Source organism: Meleagris gallopavo, chromosome 5, assembly GCF_905368555.1.
Source record: "Meleagris gallopavo chromosome 5, MGAL_WU_HG_1.1, whole genome shotgun sequence".
Classification (NCBI taxonomy): Eukaryota; Metazoa; Chordata; class Aves; order Galliformes; family Phasianidae; genus Meleagris; species Meleagris gallopavo.
Window position 1 is genome coordinate 57,221,249 of NC_139408.1, and position 15,211 is coordinate 57,236,459.

The following is a 15,211-nucleotide window of genomic DNA, read 5'->3' on the forward strand; positions in this document are numbered from 1 at the left end:
GACTTCTGCAAGATGTCCAGGCAACTGCAGGCCCTGCATCAGGAGCAGATTTGTTGTTTCTCAGGAAGACCAATGTGACCCAAGCTGTCCAGTGAGAAATGCAGCTGTATTCACCTCTCTGCAAAAATACCAGTGTGGAACATTTATGCTTTGCTCTCCACTTTGCGGCAATTGAACTCCAAAAGCTGTACAGGATAATCTCATTGACAGCAGAAACTGACTGATGAAATTACATTTAATGAAAGTGTATGGGCTATTAAACAAAAGGATTTTTCCAAAAATAGGATTATTTCAGTTTGAAAAGTGCTGTCTTGCTTTCTCCTCCTGCCTTTCTAAGTATCAAGGTCTTCATGACACCAGGAGTTGTGCAATACTTGCCCTTAGCTGTCACTTGCAGCAAGCTGCATTTTTAGTTAAAGAATTGGAAAAGGATTTTATTTTTTTATGTTCTGTCTGGGAGAATAAGTGAAAATCTGCTACCAATTGTTACTCTAAACTTAAAGTGTTAATTGTTAAAAGAAAGAATGCTTCCTGTATTAAAATAATAATAAAATGAGGCATACAATTCAACACCTCTAACCCTGCACCGAGGTTTCCTAACTTCACAGGAACAAACTGACAATGAATTAAAACCTCTGTCTGTCATGTCCAAGGTTCTTGTCTGTGGCAGTGTCAAAAGCCAGATGCCTGGAAAGGATTTATAAAAATGCAGCAGTTGGTGAATGAGGAATAATTGCTTTCCATATACATCCTCATCCAATATCCTAAAAGCAGAGAAATAGCCTCTCCCATCTATGCTAAATAGAGTATAGCGTATGCCAAATATGCAAAGTAAATTGTACTCAGGACTGCAATTTAAATTTTAATGAAGGGTTTTTTGGAAAAATACATATTGCAAAGACAAAACATGAAATATTTACACAGAAGATTCAAACCTGAAACAGCAGGAACTAATAGCCAGGAGGTGCTTTGGGTTTTAAATCTTTCCAGGACGAAAGGAAAGCAGGGAGGATAGGAAAACATGCATATTGCTTATTCTTAATCTTATATACTTTGTAAGTTTTCAGATAGATTTTATAATTATAAAACAAATCTGGGTGTTTGGGAAATATATATCACGTGCCCTGCCAAACAGAAGCCTGCAGAGTGACCTTTCTGCAGCCTAACCATGTTGGAGTCACTACCTAACACACTGCAGGCATGCTCCCTAATGATTAATGTATGGCAATACATCAATATCAACTCATATCAATATCGCCACATCAAATAAAGTCACTACAGTACACCACTCTCCAAGCAAGGCCTGCCATCCATTAGGCTGGAACAGATGTTCAGCAACAATAGAAATATATTCCAGGAAAGGTGACAGATAAATAATACGCATTGCCCTGTGGTGTGAGCAGGCAACGGTAGGGAGAGAACAAAGAGAGAGAGTTCAAGGTTATTTCACTTCTGCTGAAGTGAGAGAACATTGGCTCTGGCTCCTCATCTCTCCGAATAATTTCATCTTTGTGCAGATTATAAAGTGATTCTCCTACTCCATAAAAAAAAAAAAAAAAGAGATCTCTTTGCTCAGGCGTAAATTAATGAAAATTAGGCTCAGCGCTGTATGTTACAGTTCCCCTTTGGAACAAAAAGAATTGTTTAAAGGTTTCCATTAGAAATGATTGGTTCCTCTGTCTGGTGGACCAAGACACCTTTTTTTTTTTTTTTTTTTCTTTTTTGTGAAGCTAATAAATCAACATAATGATAATTTGACAAAGATTCAAGATGTCTGCAAGACTTCCTAGAAATTAAAATCTATTCAGTTGGAGGAGAAAATTAAGTCAGTGACCTAGGTACAGAAGGAGAATATTTCAGATTCCTATTCTGTAGTTTCCTTTTCCTACTATTTGTTACTTTCCTTCATTGGCTCTTAATTCCCTTTGTTACAAAGGAAAGTAGAGACACATGTGCACAAAAATCTTCCTATGTCTATATCAGCATGTGTACATATGTTTGAGGATAAGTTCATGGTGAATCATAAAGAATTGAACCGACTATATCTCATCTAAAAAAGAAAAAGAAAAAATGCAAGCCAAAACCGTTATTTCATTCTCAGCATTCTCTTGGCTTGAATGTGTCCATGTAGTACTGAGAAATCTATGCACAAAAATGTGTGTTTTTTATAATTTTGGCCATCTAATATTTGGGCTGGTGGGCTTGGTCTTCTCTAGTTCCAAACAAAAGATTAAGCACAGAACCTACACAAATCAGGCAAAACTTTCTTCATAAGCTCAATAGAAAAGTGCCAGAAAAAAAATCAGTGCACAATCACAGATTCACCAAGGTTGAAAAAGACCTCCAAGATCATCCAGTCCAACCATCCACCTACCACCAGTATTTCCCCACTAAACCACGTCCCTCAGTACCACATCTAAACAGTTCTTGGACACCTCCAAGGATGGTGACTCCACCACCGCCCTGGGCACTCCATCCCAGTGCCTGACCACTCTTCAGGAGAAGAAATTAATACACTGTGATGCTTTCCTTCTTACACTAGAAACGTCAGAATGTACAACTTCCTTCTCTTAAGTACCTAACAAGGAGATGTTCTTGGTTTCATTTTCTGGATATGAAGTCGGAGTGCTTCTGGGCAGAAAAAAATAGAATGCTAATTCCACTGAAAAGAATCTGGAATAGGAATGAATGAAGGAGGAAACTGAAAGAAATCATACCCATGAGAAGGATGGCATTGGGCAAGGGTTGGAGGGAAGTGAGGGAAAAAGAACGTATGGGATCTTCCAAGATGGAAGAGCCAAGACAGGCTGCTCCCCACCTTGACCCAAAATTGCTTCTCCAGCAGTTGTAATCAAAAGATTCACAACTCAGAAGCCTCCACCATTGTCCTGTGCAAGCCTCAGCTGCTGCTTGCCACCATAGACCTCCCAGGCATTGCTGATAGAGCAGTCTTTGCAAACCCATGGCGTGCAGTGAATCTGTTCTGGACATCAGGCAAGTCTGATCAGAGCCAAGCATCCCTGAGCACGAGTGATTTACCTGCAGACCTCCATGGCAGACACTGTTAAGTGAAATCCCCTGTGCAAAGATTATGGATACCTTCCCTACGTGTCTCATGGATGGGGGAGAGGGGAAGCATTCATCACAATGACGTTGTTTTCCGTATCATCTTCTCCAGGGTGGGTCAGAAGATTACTTTGCTTCAGTGAAGCTCTGCTTCAGCACTTGGTCCCACTCACTCATTAATGTATGCAGTCAGCTTCTAACCCATGAACACAGGGAAGAAAACCAGCCATACATGCAGCAGGACAAAAATCGGTGTTTTTCTGAGAAGCAGGTAGAATCAATCTCAACTCCCCCACAAATGTGGCCCATAAGCAACAGACTCTTCTTACACCCCTCCCCCTCTGCATCTGGATGTTTGCAAGGCTTTGATATCTATGGCAAGAAATGCTCTCAATCATCAATGTATTTTTATCCTCAAGTGTAATTAACCTCAATATCCTTTCATTTACAACATCGAAATCAGAGACTGGCTGCTGGAGTTGGGTAGCAAAGGTCTGTGCCTGTCTGTGATCAAAGCACCCAGGGACATTATTTCTCTGATTATTCTAAATACGTCTCTGTGCTCGTAGAAGTGGTGTGAAGTGAGGGGGTGGACACCAATATGAATAGATTGCTCAAATTGGGCTTTAGGTCCAGTTCATAAAAAGATGCCGAGCTACTGATACTCAGTCTCCTGCTATGAGAAAATCTAAAATTCCAACTTTACATTTCCACTTAAATCGGAATATAAACTCAGAATCTCTGCTTTGCAAAGAAATAAAACACTCAGAAAGCAGTTTGGTACCATCCTTACGTCTCCTCCTCTGGAGAGTTCAGAACATTTCTTGTAAGTCAAAGTTTTAAAAGCTTCATTTCAATCTCCTTTTCACTTTGCCTTTATCATTTTGACTTTTACATCACACAATGCCCAGCATTCCTGAAGAGTTAAAGTAAAGCTGTTGAAGTATAACATCCTGATGATGCCCTTCGGCCTTCTCACAGAATAAGCATTTAAAAACAGCATCAGAAAATCCTTCACCAGCAAATCTCCTGCCCAGCCCAGCTCCCATTGGCACCAGATCCACGCACTGCCTCTGGGGCTGCCTCAGCCCCACTCCCCCTGGGCATGACACTCTTGAAAAACCATTCCCATTAATGAAAGCAACTGCAAATTCTGCTTTCTGATCCACTGCACCAAAACGCAGTCAAACAAAGACATAATTGTGTGAGGAGCAGGTCTGAATAGAAGTAATCAACTGCTTACCTTGCACTTAATAGCAGAGGTGTCAAAGCAGTACGAACAAGCTTTAGCACAGTGAAACAAACACCTTGTGCTGAAAGTATTTAGAGAAGCAATGCAAAACTTGGCTGCAATTCCGGGTGTTCAAAGTTATAAATCCTTACCTCATGCATCCCATCCACAAGAGTGGAGCTCAAAATTCCTTATAGGTGAAATGCAGTCCTCTCATCCCAGCTTGGCATATGGGAAAGTGAGACAGGCATATCTGGAATGCCATAAGACTGCACAAGAGTGGAGAATTTCAGTTTCTGAGCCTCACGTAGGTCACTGCTCTGTGCATCAGGAATGGTCTCTCAAGCTGAAAACTAAAGTCACCTATAAAATCATGCAGGCTTAAATAAGAAGTGTGTAAGTGACCACAGGATCTTTGATCTCTCTTTTTTTCTCTCTTCTACAATTTAATTTCACAAAAAAGAGAGTGAAGTGAAAGACCACATCATTACCAGTGATGAGATGTGGTGTCACCACTATGAGCTGGAGTCCCTGGAGTGGCAGCATGTGAATTCCCCATCAAACGAAAGTCCAAGATTCAGCCCTCAGCAGGTCAAGCCCTGTGCATTGTCTATTGGGATAGGAAAGGAGCGATGTGGATTTTCAGCAACCTGGATAAACCATCAGCTCCTACTGCTACGACGTGACACTGACTAAGCTGAAAGCTCCAAGTCCAGAGTCAGGCCAGAGAAGAAGACAACCTTTCTCTTGCCACACAACAACGCCAGGCTCGACACCAGCTTGAAGATCATGGATCACCTTGCTAATCTTGGCCGGACTGTCCTACCACACTTACTGTATAGTCCAGATTTGGCACCTTCTGACTTCCATCTGTGGACTGTGTGGGCAATGTTTTCTTAGCAACAATGCCATCAGAGCAGCTGTGAAACACTGGGTCACCTCCACCGGTGCAGATTTTTACGAGAGCATCATGCAAGCTCTTGTTCATCACTGCCAAACATGTACAGCTAACAGTGATGATTATGTTGAAAAATGGTGTTCATAGTTGAGAATTTGATCTATTAAGTAGTACTGTTGTTCTCTTTGTGTCTGCTGTAGTTTTTATGGAAATAAATAGCAGGTATTTCTTTTGGAGCTACCTACATATATTGTACATATACAATACCAGGAACCAGGCCACGATTGACTGGTGATTAGGAGAGCAATTTGAAACCAAAATTGAACATTGCTTAGAGTAAATCAGGTAGGTGGCTACAAATCCAAGGCTCTCCTTGGGTAATTTTAACGAAGATGCAGCTATAGAAGGTGAGTGCAGGAATGTCACTGACCAAGAGTCATGCAAGGATAACACAGCAAAGAGCTGCCTTGCAGGTAATGCAGCAGACATGAGCATCCAAGGGATACATTTCTAAGGAATCAAGGATCTGATTAAGAGAAAACATGAGGGGAAAAAAAAAAAAGAAGCCCTGAGCCACAAGGCAAGCTGATGAATGGGCCTACAAAGGGGAATCAACTCTTGGAAAGGGCAGATAACAGCAGGACAAGGGGAAATGGTTTGAAGTTGAGGGAGGGCAGATTTGAGTTGGATGTGAGGAGGAAATTGTTTACTGAGAGAGTGGTGAGGTGCTGGAACAGCTGCCCAGAGAGGCTGTGGATGCCCCGTCCATCCCTGGAGGTGTTCAAGGCCAGGTTGGATGGGGCCCTGGGCAGCCTGGGCTGCTCTGAAATGTGGAGGTTGGTGGCTTTGCATGCAGTGTGGGGTTGGAGCTTCGTGATTCTTGAGGTCCCTTCCAACCCGGGCCATTCTGTGATTCTGTGAATCATTCAAAAACCAGCTGTTAAAAGACCAGAAGATCTGCTCACCTGTTGCTACTGAGAGTCACCCATTGATGTTACCTTAAACCCAGAGGAAGCAAGCTACATTAGCCAAAAAAAAAAAAAAACCACAACAAAAAAACCCTACATTTGTACACTATAAGAACACTGCACACTGCAGGCCAATGGCCAGCCTCCCTCCCTGGGCAGAGCTCTGCACTTTCTCTGCATGCTCCAGAAAGTCCCTGACATTTCAAACTGAGGGGAGGTCACATCTCATAGAAAGTAATTGAAGATATATGGTGGCAAGGAGGCCTCACTGTACCAGCTTGCCACCCTGCTTTTTAAATTAAAGATTTTTATTTCTTAGATTGCATATATACTTTAATAAAGCTCTCTGTAAATTACCTTTTACAAACTCACAGGGATTGGCTCTTATCTTCATTCTTTAAATAAAAAATAATAATAACTGACCAAAAAAAATTTGACAAACAATGGACAACGAGCAGAGGTGCTCGCTTCTGAGGAGACGAAAACTAAAGGGAAATCTCTCCCTTCCCTCTTGTGCTGCTAATTAGTATCATAATTCTGCACGAGCACAGAGTTATGAAGGGTGGGTGTGGGATCAGGGCACAAAAGGTTAATTAAAAAGCTCAGAGAAGAGCAAGGAAGATGATTGTACAGCAACCCCAAGCAGCGGAGCTGCCTATAGTTTTACAGGGTGCCTACAGCTGCTCTTTGCTAAATGAAACGCTATTTTTTCCATCGCCATAAATGACATTTAATTGTTGTGTTCACCACAGGATTTGCTGCAGTGCTACCTTTTTTCCATTGCAGATTTTGCTGGACTTTCTCTGAATTCCTTCCCATACCTTTTGTTTTTTGTTTTTTTTCCCTCTTGTTTGGCTGAGTTTTGCTGAGCTGAATCCCTGCAGGGACTACGCCAGACGCTCGCTTTGTGTTTATGGACACACGCCTCCTACAAAGGACACTGGGCATATTCTGAGATCCTCTTTCAAAAGCCCTAACCAGCTGTCGTCGCCGCGTTTCTGTTCTCCAACCAATTTCTTTCCCTACCTTCAGACACAGAAGCTCTCTGGCAATCTGTTATAAAACTGTCGCTCGCTGCACAGTGCCCACAAAAGGAATATGCAGCAGAGCTGAAAAGTTTTTGCCACTTTTTTTTTCTCCTCTCTTTTTAATATTAAAATCTGTGCAGAAAGCCTGAGACAAAGGCCATCAATCTGCCTCCGCATCAGACCAGCAGAAAGCATATTCTGAAATTTGTTTTGGAGGATGCTAACCCTTAGTTTTGGCCGCACAAAACACATACTCGATCCAAACGAGCAATCCCAAAAGAGAAACCTGGTGCATTTGAGCACCCTAAAAGTGAACTGCTCCATAGCCACCACTGAATATTGGGTTTAATCACTCTTTGCTTCTTTCTCCTCCTCAGCACAAGGGAACAGTGTCACTGCTCCTCCACACACCTCTGTTAGATGAGCGTGATGGAGGCTCACACAATCCTCCAAGATGGTTTGATGTAAGGCATCACGTAGGGAAATCTCTTATTCCCAGTCAGTGAAATTATTACACAAAGACTGATCCCCAAAATCTAAATAACAACCCGTGAGTTCCTGCAGGCATTTCCCCCCTTCTAACCTTTTTTTTCCTCAGCATGACATAAAAAGTCTGGGAAAACAACACTCTTCAAGTTGACACTTGAGGCAACAACTACAGCAGGAGGTCATTTTCAGTAAGCCTGGACTGAGCTGGCTCCATGATATTGCCTTTACTTTGGGTTAGAAATAGGCTTTGCGTTTTACAAAACTGTATGTCACAGTCCGTTGTTAAGCAGGATGTCCCCACAAGACCATATGCAAGCAATGCTAAAAAATCCCAACATCTGAAGTCTCAATGTCAGCCATTTCCTATGTGCTGGGATAAATTCCTGGTCCACACAAAGCACCAGGGATGTGCCAAACCCAGCTGCACCAGGTTGCTCACACGCCTTTGCAGTGCCAGGCTCAAAAGATGATTCCTTTTGCCATGCCAACACGTTGGCCAGAGAACTGTAACAAAAAGAGAAAAACAGCAAAATACCAACAACAGCTGCCTGGGTATGTTGAAATAATCACACTCTGCTGCAATCCTTTTGTGAAGGAAAAAAAGTACACTCTAACTCTAATCTTTTTGTTCTGTTCTTCCTAATCAATACAAATCTCAGTCCTTAACCCTTCATTTTGAACAGCTCATTGTATCCATCACTTACACAACCAACGCTGCAGGAGATTTCCATAATGTTATCAAAACCGAATCAACAAATCAAACGTTTACAGCATGGTTGTACACTAGGAAAAGTCCTACATTCAGTTTAGGCAAGGTGTTCAGGTGATTAAAATACATGTTTTTTGATGAATGTTTGAACCTCCCTTTTGATCTCAGAGTCACAGAATGGCCCGGGTTGGAAGGGACCTCAAGAATCACGAAGCTCCAACCCCCCACCACAGGCAGGGCCACCAACCTCCACATCTCACAGCAGCCCAGGCTGCCCAGGGCCCCATCCAACCTGGCCTTGAACACCTCCAGGGATGGACGGGGCATCCACAGCCTCTCTGGGCAGCTGTTCCAGCACCTCACCACTCTCACAGCAAACAACTTCCCCCTCACATCCAACTGCAATCTGCCCTTCCTCAACTTCAAACCATTTCCCCTTGTCCTGCTGTTATCTACCCTTTCCAAGAGCTGACTCCCCTCCTGTCTGTAGGCTCCGTTTAGGTACTGAAGGCTGCAATGAAGTCACCCCACAGCCTTCTCTTCTCCAGGCTGAACAAGCCCAGCTCCCTCAGCCTGTCTTCTTAGGGAAGAAATCCACAGCTTTTGCCTGGTTTGTTCTAGTCCATTGATTAAGACAATGATATTCCCAACAGTGATCTATTAGGAGCAATTATAGATTATGAAACGAGTACATCAGGAACTTGTGCTGACGTGAAGGCTACAAAACAGTTTCTAAACAATTTATAAAGGTGACCATGGTACTTATGAGGAGCGTGGTAACACAGGTCTCTGTCAGTGCATCCATCCTCACCCCCCGCAGTGGGCAAATGTGTCCTCATTTGGATGCAGGAGGACAGTGCATGAAATATTCTCCCCACCTCCTCACTGACAGCCTCATGATGCTGTCTGTAGAGACCTGACATTCTTCCATCCTGTTTGCCACTGTGCCTTTAGCACAACTTAATCTAGAGACAGGATAAATCATATGCTCATCCAGTTCCAACCCCCAGCTTTGTGCAGGGTCGCCAACCAGCAGACCAGGCTGCCCAGAGCCACATACAGCCTGGCCTTGAATGCCTGCAGGGATGGGGCATCCACAGCCTCCTTGGGCAACCTGTTAGATCAATAGACAAATAGGTCAGTAGGAGATGATGCAGCAAGTCAGTAACAGAACTGGGATTAAGGCTTCTGCTATCAACTGATCTCTTCTAAGAACATCTGAAGACAGAGGATCCAGAGCAAACACTGCTTTTCAAGAAGAGTAGGATAATGATAATCTAAGCTTTCATACCTATTTCACATGAGATTTCCTCTCCTAAAAAATAGTTCCGGCATTTTCTTAACTAACTGAAGTTGTCTTCGTTAATAACACAGTCACATTCCTGGAGTATCAAAATATGCTACTTGCTCCATTATCGTCAGCTTTGTTTGTTTCATTTTTCTGAAAACATCCATAATTGGCAATATTTTCATGACTTAGTTGATATTGTGCTAACAAAATGTTACAGCTTGGCACAAATGAAAAGATTTGTGTCTACAAAGTCTCGATTCATCTTGAAGGTTAATTATAAAAATTTACTGTTACCTTCCTGGGCTTTTTCCTTTGTAAATGCCCCAAGTCAAGAAATAATTATAATGAACTGCAAATACAGCTCCCAAAGGTAACCAGGACAAGGGTTATTTATTGGCTAATAGTGTATCTTAGCATTTGATGTCATACAAATCCCTCATCATTATGGAGATTTCATTTACACCTTTCATTTATTTTTGCTTCACTAAATCAATTTCAGGTGCTGAGCGTTACCTGTTATCACAATAATTGTACCTCTGATTTTTTTCATTTTTGGACATGTAACAATGGTAGGAAAATATCAAATAGAAAAAATATCAACTATATGAGGATCCCAGGGCTTTGCAATGCTTTCTGCAATTCAAAAACCATATTAATTTCTACATGCGACAATTATTTGTGGGCATTTTGATCTTTGCATGAAGGTCTCTGCAGCTCTCCAGTGCTCACTCCTCTTTCCTGCAGCCCAAAGATCACAGACTGCCAGTCTCCTTCCCCTGGAGAAGGTGCAAAAATTGATCTTCTCCCTTTGCTGACAGCGCTAAGTCCTCCAAGCTGCAGGCCCCTTGATATTAGCTGTGGGACTACCAAAACCCCAAGCAAATCTGCAAGTATCCTGCGACTGCACAGCTCAACTTCATTTACGCCTAGGGCCTGAAATGAGGGAACGAGCACACGAGCAATTCTCTCAGCATGGACAGCCAAAGCCATTAGCGGAGTTTTGCACCAGCTGACAATACAGCCTTTTCTTCCTTCCCCTATTTCTTCCCAGGGAATATTTGGAAGACAGAAAGCAAGCTGATGTTTCAGCTTTAAATAGAAAATTCAGCTTTCTCTTCCAGCACGCAGCGAACCTTGCAAAACCCTCATGGATTTGCACTGAGACAGGGATCCCATGTGAGCAAAAGCTGCTCGGTGAGATCATGATTATATCCCTGCTGCTGCCAATATGTCACTTGTGAAGACCTGAGAGATCTTCAAACTTGGCCCAAAACCCCTAGGAGAAACCGAGCTCATCCTCCCTGCTCAAGGGACCTGCCATGAGCTAGCTCACAAGCATCTATAGGAGCTTCAGATCCAGCTGTCACAAACACAGGCAATGCTTCAGATTTTATAGGCATTGTAGAATTGACTTTTTTGTTGTCCAACATGCAAACCTTTGCTTACGCTTCACAAGCACTGAATAAGGAAACCTGAAGCTTGAAGATGAGACTGACACCAATCCAGCTCCACTCTAGCCTCTCCCTTCCACATCCAACATCTCCTTGCTGACACCTGGAACCTCCACACAGCACTAGCCCATAGAGAAATCACATTTCCATGGGCAATACACACCACAGACAGTTATTCCTTTCCCAATATAAAATTAATTCAGTGTACAGAATTATTTCCACTGCTTAACTAGAATTAGCTGCAGACATAAGCGTTGCGTGCCCACCACCAGCCATTTTCTAGTTTTAGTACAGATGCTCGAACCATATTGTTGTCAGTACAGTTCCCTGTCCTGATATTGCATCCTAATGAAGCATATAATGTGCCAATTTACAGTGTGGATGGGCTGACATCTTCACAAGGAGCAATGTCACACATAGCAGTATCAGAAACACAAGCAAGTACACCGATGCACTGCTTGAGGTGGGGTATCTTTTCCATTCGCCCACTCAACGAGAAGGAACATCCCTCAGGGAGCCTTGGGACAGCACTCACCACGTTCCCTGTGTGTTCACCACACACCTTCTACCCTAGGGCATCAGAGCTGTGATGGCCACCTTCAGCAAACCATCCCAGTTAGAATCACAGAATGCCTCAGGTTGGAAGGGACTTAAAAGAATATCTAGTTCCAATCCCCTGCCTTTGGACAGGGTTTTGATCCAGCAGATCAGGCTGCCCATGGTGCTGGGCACCTCCAGGGATGGGGCACCCAAAGCTCTGGGCTCTCTGAACAGCAGTGTCAGGGCCCCAGCACCCTCCAAGTAAAGAATTTCTTCCTAACATCTAAATTCCCACTCTTTAACTTTAAAGCCATTCCTCCTTGTCCAATTACTATCTGCACATGTAAAAAGTCACTCTCCTCCCGTCTATAACTCTCCTTGGCACTGGAAGGCTACAATGACAGCTCTCCAGAGCCTTCTCTTCTCCAAGCTGATCACCCCCAGCTACCTCAGCCTTTTTTTTGTAGTAGAGGCGCTCCAGACTTTTGTGCACTTCCATGGCCTCCTCTGGACCCACTCCAAAAGCTCTGCATCTTTCTGTGCACATCAGGAACCAGCTTTGTTGACCCTACTATTTTCTCCAGCTGAAGGTCATTTTACTATGTTCAGCAAGAAGAACACAGCCACTGTTTTAACAACAAGATCAGGACTTCTGGGTTTCTATTTCTAGCTCTCACAGAAGCTCAGGGTTTGCCCTAAACAAACCTTTTGTAGTGAGCGTCTGAGAGCTCACCTAAAGACCCAGAGATGTGTGGAGGCTCAGCACTTCTGAGAACCATAACCTTGCTTTGTGCCTCTGCTAACCCAGCAAGCACAGCATCGTGCTGCCTCAGCAGGAAGGCGGGGAGCCTGCTCATGGCATGCAAAGCTCCAGGACTGCCTTTAAGAAAAAGTTGCACACAAGTGCAAAGTGCTGCTAAGAACAGTCAGGCTTGCATGTTGTAACTTCCCTGGGAGCTTCCTCACAAACCTCTGCCTCAGCTTTGCAAGCACCAGCCACAACACCCTGCCACAGAATAGCAACCAGAAATCATCAAAGGTAACCCCACTTTTTTTTTTTTTTTTTTTTAAACAAAGCTGGGTGTTTTTTAATTGTGAATGAACATTCGTGTCAAATACAGAGAAGTGCCTGGAATTCCTGGGTAAAATTTTTATGGGGTGACAGACACAACTGGGTGATGGCAATTCATTTTGATGCGACTCAGCGTGCTGTCAGCAGCACACAAGTTCAGCTTCAGCTAATGCAGAAATGATTCATACTGTTGACGATGCTATCAGATAGAGGGATATAAACTGATGCAGCAGGAGAACAAACACCATGAGTCATCCTTTCTCTTTCTTTCAGAGACATTCGTGCTCTTAACCTAATTGTGCCTGTATTTCCACAAACAGCATTCTGAATGACAGACAGGAGTGATGTTCTCTGAAGCTCTGCCTGTGACTCCTCCTGTGATCAAAAGGGAGAGGCACGAGCATCAAGCTATGGGCACAGCAGCAGCTCTGCCTCACACTGTGTACTTCCATCAGTTCCCTGTGCAGCTACTGACCTTAAATTGTTCAATACTCAAAATATACTTAAGATAGATGATATGTGACATTTATTCTCAACCCTGCCATACAGGTGACTCTATGGGAATGGCCAACGAAGCTCATTTGTTACTGTCATAAAAACTCCTGAAAACTCAAAAATTTCAAAGGGATGGGTGAGGGAATTGCATGGTCAGGGGACCATGGATGGGGAGGTGTAGGTGGACAGAAGATCTGCACTGCATGGACCTGCTCTGCTCCGCTTCATAGTGGTACAATTACATTGATCACTTCACAATTAGCGCTCAGCTCAGTGGTCACTGAAATCGACCTTGGAAACCTCTTCTGTGCATGGCCCCATCTCATAGTTTCTGCTTCCAAATGTATTTAAAATACAAGAACCAATCCCTTGCACGGATGCACAGAGATGCTGAAAGCATAAAACACAGGCAGTAAATCAAGGCAAATGCAAACCAGCAAAGTGACTCCTTTAGAAACTTTCTCCAGTCCTAAATTTCCATAACCTAGTGAACAGGAACTCATGCCAGCACTTCCATTAAAGGAGATATCATATACAAATTCTAGTTTGAGGCAGGTTTTCTTCTTTTACTGTTTCAATATGATCACTATTCATAGCCCATTTCTCACCTTCAAAGCACATTAATTCTCAGACTCTTCTTATGATGTAAGTGATTATTAGTCTCATTTTATGGATGAGGAAAATGAGGCAGAGAGGTTAACTGACTCACCCATAGGCCCAACTCTACAGATACACAGAGAAAGATAGAGAGAGATGTTTTACAATTAGTTTTAATATCCTCTCAATCCTGCAGAGTTGGACTTGGGGTAATTAAGGCAGCTGGCTTTAACAGGCAGTGATGTGCAAGATAGGCAACCGAGGCAGTTCTTTAAAACCACTATAACACACTCCTGAAATGACTTTCCTCTACTGTACAGGTTTGTGTAGGGCAGAATCGTAGAATATCCCAAGATGGAAGGGACCCATAAGGATCACTGAGTCCAACTTCAAATTAAGTCAAAAAAAACTTTGTAACTCCCCGAGGTATCGTTTACACACTGGCATTACGTTCTGCTCACACCTTCCATGTCCATTCTTTTGGATCTCAGATACTATCTGCTCAGTGTCTGGGTGCCAGGACCAACCTCTGCTAGGCTTCCCACCAAGGATATAGGAAAGCACTGCCCAGGCCCTACAAGGAAGCCAAGGAATGTTCCTCAAAGCAATGTTCCTGCAGCATTTAGGGATAGCTCATCTTCTAAACAAGCTAATTCATACTGTATCTTCCTGAACTGTATTATCTCAGCTGAACCTTGCCATGTGAAATTCAAGATTTCCTGCATAATATAGTGAGAGTATGTGCAACACTCCTGAAAAGCAGCTGGAAAACTTCTTAACTTCGTATTTTTGAGATGCTGGAACGGGATGCCCAGTGAGGCTGTGGATGTCCCCCCCTGGAAGCACTCAAGGCCAGGCTGAATGGGGCTGTGAGTGACCTGGGCTAGAGGGAGGCGTCCCTGCCTACAGCAGGAGGCTGGAGCTAAGTGATATTAAAGGTTCCTTTCAACCCAAACCAATCTATGATTCTATGAATTTGTATTTTAAAGTAGAGATTCCCAGAAGAGCAGCTGAGGAATGATAACTTCAAAAAAGAAATTGTAAGTTAAGAGCAATTTGTATTTCTGCCTAGTTTTCTCCAGCTGCACCCACAGAAAGACTATTTTTTTAAGTGATCATAAACCTTCATGTCTTTCAGACCTTTATTATCTTAGTTATGCATTTCAGTGTCACTACAACATCATGTTAGGCCAGCTGAAACAGCCAGTTTGGATGCTCAGACTGTTACAAATGGATCCATGCTTCACCTTCCTGGGGCAAGGATTTGGGATGATTTCAGAAGGGGCAGCCTCCCTTGAACAGGGACTTTTATGCACAGCACTGCATGCACGGTACTACACATAATCCCATTGGTGCTGGCTGTCCCCTTAAGAGGT